Genomic DNA, 9,141 nt, shown 5'->3' with positions numbered 1-9,141 from the left:
GCCTTAATTGAAGTAGGAAATAATTTTGTTCTACAAATCAACAAAATCCTTTAAAATTTTAAGGAAGGACTAAATTTATTAATGGTTTAGATTAAAAATGAGGGTTTTTTGTTGGTTTTTGAATAAGAAACCAAACTATTTTTTTTCTTGCGGGGTTCTGTTATGTAGGTTCCCAGACTGAGTACATTATGGTGGGTTGTGTACAAGCCATGAGTAAAGAGAGGGTCTAAATCTCTGTACAAGGTCCTAATCCCTCTCATGAGTTGGGCATGGAGGCATCAAGGTAATCCTTGGGTAATGAAGATGCTCTAATATACACTTTACATCCCTGGGAGCACACTGCATTCATGTGTTTAAAGTTCAAAAATAATAGAGGTCAAACCCACGAACCTCTGAAGTAGTAATTAGTAAAAGTTTATTGTGCACACACCAAAAAGACAGTCTGCACTGCTGGAGCACTTGAACCAAAACATGGAATGAGGCTTAGGAGTATATTGTTGTAAAGCAGCTTATATAATAAGACAATGACTGTTTATTCTTCATAGTGTTTGGTTATAATAGAATTTTCTTAAATGATGGGGAATTGGTCAGTGGTTATCTCCTATCAATTTGGGGACACAGTTCAAGTTTTACTTACGATTTCCAGAGGCATAAGCAAGAAATGACCCAGGTCAAGTTAATCTTGGAAAACAAGCTAAATTAAACTTTCTTTGTATGACTAAACTAGTTTTGTCTGCTCAGAGAATTCTCAAGGTTGGTCTCTGTTTTTGGTTTTAACAAATCCTCCCTTTTGGTCATTCTCTAAGCAGGCTGAGAGTATGACCAACCGGTATAGCGTTATTCTCAGTTACCACTGTTGATGTGGTTAGGCTGAAAAATCACACACTCAGTGTTTTCATCCACTTGAGGGGCCATGTAGTAACCATCTTTATCATTGATAGGATTGTTGTTTCTTTTACTCAGTTGTCCTATCCTAATGGATACCATTTGGCATGTGGGTGGCTGCTGACAGGCATTGAGTTCAATATACGATGCACTAGAGAGGTTAATATGACTGTAAGGAGAACAATAATCAAGGATTGAAAAATTTCCCAGAGTAGAGATTCCCAGGAGCCAAGATGTAACCAGTTAAATAACTCAAATGGGTTTCTTTCTTAAAAAGTTATTTCCATAGACACAACATGATGTATTAACAATTATATATCCTCATGATTACTTAGGCCAAAATGAATGTGAAGGTCTTTTATGTCAGGAGGTGGTGTTGTAGGTGAGCTTCCATCTCAGTGAGGCCTCTATATGGTATGAGCCATCAGGTAATTTAATGAGATGCATTTATATGAAAACCAAAGAAATACAAAGGTTAATAGTTTTAGCAAATTATAGCAAATTTAGTTTTGGAGTTTGGAGAACAGTCAGTTGAAAAGATTGCTAGATGTTGGGTTCCAAGCGTCTTCAGATGGAGTGAGAGCAAACAGTGGGAATCTGACGTCTTTTCCTGGTTTGCAACTTGAATGTCTCTAGTGATCTTTCTGAGTGGCCATAGAGCCACAGGCCTGAAGATTGTCCACAGAGGAGTTGTTGTGGTGATTTCTCCAAAGTTTCTATCAAGCTTTTCAGCTTTAGCTCCCACAGCTTTGGGAAATGGTCAGTTTTAGTTTCATGATGATTCCAAGTCATAAGAGTGGGAGAAAATTGGAAACGTTAGCTTGGAGAGTTGTAGCCACATATTGGAAGAAACTAGAATTCAGGATCCAATCCAGTTTCTGCAGGCAGAAAACAAAAACTCAGAAACAATTACTGTAAAAGAGAATGAAATCTTGCCAGTTGCAACAACATGGATGGAGCTAGAGAGTATAATGCTAAGTGAAATAAGTCAGAGAAAGACAAATATCATATGATTTCACTCATATGTGGAATTTAAATTTTTTTTTCAACGTTTATTTATTTTTGGGACAGAGAGAGACAGAGCATGAACGGGGGAGGGGCAGAGAGAGAGGGAGACACAGAATCGGAGACAAGCTCCAGGCTCTGAGCCATCAGTCCAGAGCCCGACGCGGGGCTCAAACTCACGGACCGTGAGATCGTGACCTGGCTGAAGTCGGACGCTTAACCGACTGCGCCACCCAGGCGCCCCCATATGTGGAATTTAAGAAACAAAGTAAATGATTATAGGGGAAAAAAGAGAGAGGCAAAGCAAGGAATAGACTCTTAACTAAGGAGAACAAACTGATGGTTACCTGAGGGGAGGTGAGTGGGGGATAGGTGAAATAGGTGATGAGAATTAAGGATTGTACTTGTGATGAGCACCAGTTGTCCTATGGAAGTGTTGAATCACTGTATTGTACACATGAAACTACTATTACATTGTATGTTAACTAGCTGGAATTTGAATAAAACCATTTAAGAAAACACAATGTAACAGCACTAGGATCTGATAACTACAAAGGTGTATTATTGAAATATGCTTTTTTTTCTTTATAATCATCCTCATTTCCATCAGAGATAAGCACAGTAAGAGTAATTTGTTTCAAATTAAGTCTAACTTCAGTAACTTGGCCTGTTTATTTACATAAGTGCAGCAAGAATAGTAATCAACCATATAGGCTCTTTTGCTGGTACTTTTCATAAGGAATCTTAGATTGGACTTTCAAGAACCTCTCGAGACTAGGAAGCCAGGCCAAGGATTTCTCCAATTGTGTCCTGAACTGAACTTAGGCAAACACATAAGTTGTCATGAAAAATAAGAATATTTGAATAAAATATTAAAAATAAGAATATTTGATAAAAGAGTTTATGAATTCTGGGGGAATCGTGTAAGGAGAAGAAGATAAATATTCCACCCTTTGTTGCAAAGATAAACTTTACCAAGTAGCCGTACGTTATAAATAGCTTGAAAGAGAGGAAAAGACGGGGTGCTTTAAATCCGGAAAGCAAAACATTAAACAACTAGCATTGTTTATTTTTTTTTTTTAATTTTTTTTTTCCAACGTTTATTTATTTTTGGGACAGAGAGAGACAGAGCATGAACGGGGGAGGGGCAGAGAGAGAGGGAGACACAGAATCGGAAACAGGCTCCAGGCTCTGAGCTGTCAGCCCAGAGCCCGACGCGGGGCTCGAACTCACGGACCGCGAGATCGTGACCTGGCTGAAGTCGGACGCTTAACCGACTGCGCCACCCAGGCGCCCCAACAACTAGCATTGTTTAAATGAACTCATGAAAACTATCATCATCATTATCAGTTCATTCAGTCTTATGTAATTAATTGTTGCTTGCTTTGTCTTGGATTAGCCACTTTTTGAATCAGTTTTCCATTAAGTTCTAGAAATCTTTACCCAGTTTACTATTAAGATCTTAAAGTTAGTAGAATCCTGCATTTTAGAGTACTTATCAGGGTCTTTTCCCCGAATCCCTTGAAAGGCGAAGCACTTTTGTCTGTAGTTCACTGTAACCATTTTCAGAGAAGTGAGAGGAAAGCAATAACTGTAAGTGGCAAAAGACTTAAAAATAGCCAATTTTGATTGTAATCAATTTTGATTGTAATCAAATCAAATACAATTTTGATTGTAATCCCAATCAAAATGGCACCAGCATTCTTCTCGAAGCTAGAACAAGCAATCCTAAAATTTGTATGAAACCACAAAAGACCCCAAATAGCCAAAGTAATATTGAAGAAGAAGACCAAAGTGGGAGGCATCACAATCCCAGACTTTAGCCTCTATTACAAAGCTGTAAGCATCAAGACAGCATGGTATTGGCACAAAAACAGACACATAGACCAATGGAATAGAATAGAGACTCCAGAATTGGACCCACAAATGTATGGCCAACTAATCTTTGACAAAGCAGGAAAGAATAGCCAATGGAAAAAAGACTCTTTAACAAATGGTTCTGGAAGAACTGGACAGCAACATGCAGAATAATGAAACTAGACCACTTTCTTACACCATTCACAAAAATAAACTCAAAATGGATAAAGGACCTGAATATGAGACAGGAAGCCATCAAAACCCTAGAGGAGAAAGCAGGGAAAAACCTCTCTGACCTCAGCCGCAGCAATTTCTTACTTGACACATCTCTAAAGGCAAGATAATTAAAAGAAAAAATGAACTATTGGGACCTCATGAAGATAAAAAGCTTCTGTACTGCAAAGGAAACAATCAACAAAACTAAAAGGCAACCGATGAATGGGAGAAGATATTTGCAAATGACATATCAGTTAAAGGTTTAGTATCCAAACTCTATAAAGAACTTAACCAAGCCCAACACCTGAAAAACAAATAATCCAGTGAAGAAATGGGTAGAAGACATAAATAGACACCTTTCCAAAGAAGACATCCAGATGGCCAATGGACACATGAAAAGACACTCAACATCACTCATCATCAGGGAAATACAAATCAAAACCACATTGAGATACCACCACACACAAGTCAGAGTGGCTAAAATTAACAACTCAGGAAACAACACATGTTGGCAAGGATATGGATAAATGGGAACCCTTTTGCACTGTTGGTGGGAATGCAAACTGGTGCAGCTGCTCTGGAAAACAGTGTGAAGGTTCCTCCAAAAGTTAAAAATAGATCTACCCTATGACCCAGCAGTAGCACTGCTAGCAATTTACCCAAGGGATACAGGAGTGCTGATGCATAGGGGCACTTGTATCCCAATGTTTATAGCAGCACTTTCAACAATAGCCAAATTATGGAAAGAGCCTAAATGTCCATCAACTGATGAGTGGAAAAAGAAGTTGTGGTTTATATACACAATGGAATACTACTTAGCAATAAGAAAGAATGAAATCTGGCCTTTTGTAGCAATGTGGATGGAACTGGAGAGTGTTGTGCTAAGTGAAATAAGTCATGCAGAGAAAGACAGATACCATACGTTTTCACTCTTATGTGGATCCTGAGAAACTTAACAGAACACCATGGGGGAGGGGAAGGAAAAAAGAAAAAGTTAGAGAGGGAGGGAGGCAAACCATAAGACACTCCTAAAAACTGAGAATAAACTGAAGGTTGATGGGGGTGGGAGGGAGGGGAAACTGGGTGATGGGCATTGAGGAGGCACCTTTTGGGATGAGTACTGGGTGTTGTATGGAAACCAATTTGACAATAAATTTCACATTAAAAAAAATAGCCAAGTTTAAGATCTGGGGAGGATTCATATGCACATAGAAAAAACATTATGCAATTTACTTAGTTAAGCATTCAGCCAAAGTGACAGAGATCTCAAAGGCAAATACACATAGTCAAGTAGTTATATATAAAAAAAATAACCTTAGTTCTTTTAATAGAGAAGACTCATTTATTTTTCTAAGTAATCAAAGATTTGATAAAGACCATGTGAAGCACTGGAAATATTTTTATAAGCCACAGAATCCTTGTTTCCTAGGGAGATTACATTAGAGGTAAAGAAACTTCGTGTATAATTTCTTATTAAGAGCACATCAACAATCTAAAAAACCTGTACTTTTAACAGAAAATCAAAATCTAATTCTGCCTCACTATACCTTTAATATTAAAATTCTTCCATTTTTTAACTTAAAACATTCCAGTCTTATCTTGGCCACATAAAATTCCTTTCTCAAGATTCCTTTTCCACAAACCTTCTACCGCCTTCTGTATCTATTCAATTTTTGCCCTTCTTCCTTTCGTCTTCTGGAACAATCATTTTTCTGTAGGACAAAATTACTTTCTTTTCTCTTTCATGAAAAAACACCCCCATGTCATTAATACCTTTTCTTGTCCAAATAACACACTTTATTTTCCTTACCTACTTTTCATATACAGTCTTCTCTTTTTACCCTTATTATTTCTAATAGTTGTATTTTTACATATTGATTATAAATTTTTAACTACTTTAATCTTCACTTCCCAGTGATAAACAGGAAGCAGGCAAGTGTAAACTGTCTTTCATGTATTAGCATCCTGTAGTAGAGTAGCAATTTATAAGTACATTTCAGAATTTTCTAGAAGTACATTCTTCCTCCTAGTGAATTTTTCAATGTGGCTCAAGACATATTTATTAAAAGGCCCAAATATTTTTTTATCTCTCTGTAAAAAAAAAAGCCAAAAGTAAATAAACCTAAACTTATGCTTAGTGTTTAATGTTTTTCTTATTAGGGAATGATTTAGATATTCAATAAATATCCATTAGTTAGTTTAAGTTAGTATAAACTTTTACTTGCACTTGTTTAAAGTACTTGCTTTTAACAGTTATTCTTGGATTAGACATCAAACAGCTAACCGTCATCTGAAATTATTTTTCTTGTTGACAAATTTTAAGACATGCCTACTTTTATGAAACCAACAAACTTAAACTGGCTTTTATTTATCAAAGACTATCCTAGATTATTTGGGTTAGCTTTTCTGTTTCTGAAAGTATACTTGACTTTTATAAATGCTTAATTTTCTGTAAGCCAGTTAAATAGAGCTCTTTACAAATAAATTTTGGAAATATCATCCAGAGGTAGAAAACTGCCACACATCTATAACATACAGACAAATACGGAGATCTTTTAACTTTTGTTTTAAAAATTTTAGCCATGTCTCAAAACTGAGAAGAGTAAGTACATCCAAATTGTGTTTCTGGCAGGTGAACTAAGTTAAAGTTACCTGTTCAGATGGCCACACGTTTTTACTAAAGATTTTTTATTTGCATGCTGTAAGGTTCCTTTTAGAGCTGTTTTTGAATATATTTTGTCTTTCAGAAGCTTCTTCATACTAATCAAAGAATGCATCGCATTGTCTCTGAGAGGTTTAGAATTTTCTCTTTTAAGGATGACCCTCAAGGTGGACTTACCTAAGTTACAGATTCCCCAAAGTGGCCACTACAATTCCAAAAGTTCACCCATTTTCCAAAAAGGCATCAGATTCTGGTCTATAGACGAGGTAGAACACGTCTTTGCCTTTAGGTTCCCTAAGACATCTTACCTATGAGGGGCCCTACTTCCCAACATGTGCTCCAAGACAGGAAATTTTTCTTCCCTTTTGAACAGAATAGAGTGACTTAGGAAGAAGCTTCAACAAACAAAAACAGAAAGCAAACATGCACATGCATGTTAGACAGCTAAAAACATGGAGGGAGTGGATCTCAGATCCAAGAGACACTTACCCTCAGTCTCCAGGGTTGGGGAGAAAGCAGGGAGCTCAGTGTGCTCTGTGGGTAGCGGCATCTGTTTCGTCACCAGCCTCAGAGTCTTTGGGGGATCTTCTTTGGATCCATGAGATCTCAAAAGTTCAGAAATGACAGAAGTAAATCCATTTAACCATTGAAACAATAATTAGTAAAAGTTTACTGTTGACAAAACAATGAGACGGTTTGCAAACCAGGGGCCCTCAAACCAGAACAGGGAATGAGGCTCAGGGGTATGTTGTTATAAAGCAGCTTATATTGTGAGAAAGCAGACTGTTTATTCTTTACAGTGATGGGTTACAGTATTAGAATTTTCCAAAATGACAGGTAATTGGTCAGTGGTGATCTCATATCAACCTTTGGAAACAGTTCATAAGCAAGAAATGACCCAGGTCAAGTTAGTCTTGGAAAATAAGTAGATTAAGCCATAACTAAATTAAATAAATTTAGTCATAACTAAATTGGTTTTGTCTGCTCAGAGAATTTTCAAGGCTGGTCTCCATTTGTTTTTGATTTTAACATGTACATATCTAAATTATCTTTAATGAATCATCTAGGTAAGCAAATGAGGGGGTGTAGAAAAGGAGCATTTAAGTAAATAATTATACTGAAAACATGTGCTTTGTCAAGCATTTTATTAATGCATCATAAAAATTTTCTGAGAACATATGTGAATTCATAAAACCTGTCAGGGGAGATGGATGCTCTTTAAAAAAAGCTTGTGCAATTATCACTGAGTGTTTGTGGCATTTCCTGAGTAATGGAAAAATAACTGTACAAATATTAGTGTGGCCAAACAAAACCCAGTTTGAACAGGACAGGAAACCATAGCAACTCATCTTTTTCACTCTGAAATAACAGAAGAAATTGTAACCTGACAATGATCTCAGAACAACATATTTCTGCCTAAGCATTGTTTAATTTTATATTATTTATGCTCAGTAGAATTATTCAGTTACAGTATACATTTTCTAAAAGTTTTTCCCTCAGAGTTTTATGGAAAAAGGGAAAGATATGTGGTTTATTTTATGACTTCTGATAGGAAAGTGCATATTTTAGGACTAATACTTCCCCCCCAGGAGTAACTCAGGTTCTGTGTAATAAAAAATTGGAAAAAAGGAAAAGATAGATTTATATAAGCTGCTAGGAAATCAAGTTGTCAGGGCATAATTTGTTTTTTTTTTAAATATGAAATTTATTGTCAAATTGGTTTCCATACAACACCCAGTGCTCATCCCAACAGGTGCCCTCCTCAATACCCATCACCCACCCTCCCCTCCCTCCCCCCCCCATCAACTCTCAGTTCTCAGTTTTTAAGAATCTCTTATGTTTTGGCTCCCTCCCTCTCTAACCTTTCTTTTTTTTTTTCCTTCCCCTCCCCCATGATCTTCTGGTAAGTTTCTCAGGATCCACATAAGAGTGAAAACATATGTATATGTTTCTCTTTATAAAGAAATGAAAAAACATTCCGTGCTTATGGATTGGAAGAATAAATATTGTTAAAGTGTCAATACTACCCAAAGCTATCTACACATTCAATGCAATCCCAATTTGGGGCATTTTTAAGCCCACTTGGAGAAGGTAGTGTAACTTCTCAAGTCATATCAGAAAATCATGTTATAAGCCAGAGCCTGTTCCAAATGCTTTTTTAGCTCAAATGAACATACAAAACTTCATATTTGCTCTTGTGAAGATCTCTGAGAGCAAGCTCCCACTGCCTTTGGTCCAAGAAAATGGTCTTGGTTCTCAGGGTGAGAAGGTGCTGTCCCCTTGAATGGCATAGCTTCAGAGAGTAAGTACTCTTGTGACCCTGTAAGTCTTTGAGGCAGGGTTTTCTCCAATCACCTCCTCAATTAAAGCAGCTCCAAATTTTCATAGTCTGTTTTCTAAGCTTTGGTTTAAATAAAGGCTTCTGACCAAAATATATGTAACTGTTGAACCAGTTAGTGGCCAACAGCTACCATTTTCTTGCCTTCTTTCCCCTAGAAACCTTCCCTTGAAAGGAA

At 36.9% G+C, this 9,141-nt stretch overlaps 1 long non-coding RNA gene across 1 annotated transcript; it reads right to left on the bottom strand.

The window, feature by feature from the left end:
* Positions 1 to 393: 393 nt before the first annotated feature.
* LOC109496462 lies at positions 394 to 7,372 on the bottom strand. The gene is made up of 2 exons (XR_002152476.2): positions 7,115 to 7,372; positions 394 to 1,763 (listed from the first exon to the last, which is right to left on the bottom strand). It is a non-coding gene; the product is annotated as an uncharacterized LOC109496462 (long non-coding RNA).
* Positions 7,373 to 9,141: the final 1,769 nt, after the last annotated feature.

This window comes from Felis catus, chromosome X, assembly GCF_018350175.1.
Source record: "Felis catus isolate Fca126 chromosome X, F.catus_Fca126_mat1.0, whole genome shotgun sequence".
Taxonomy (NCBI): Eukaryota; Metazoa; Chordata; class Mammalia; order Carnivora; family Felidae; genus Felis; species Felis catus.
This window is presented reverse-complemented; position numbering and strand designations above follow the sequence as displayed.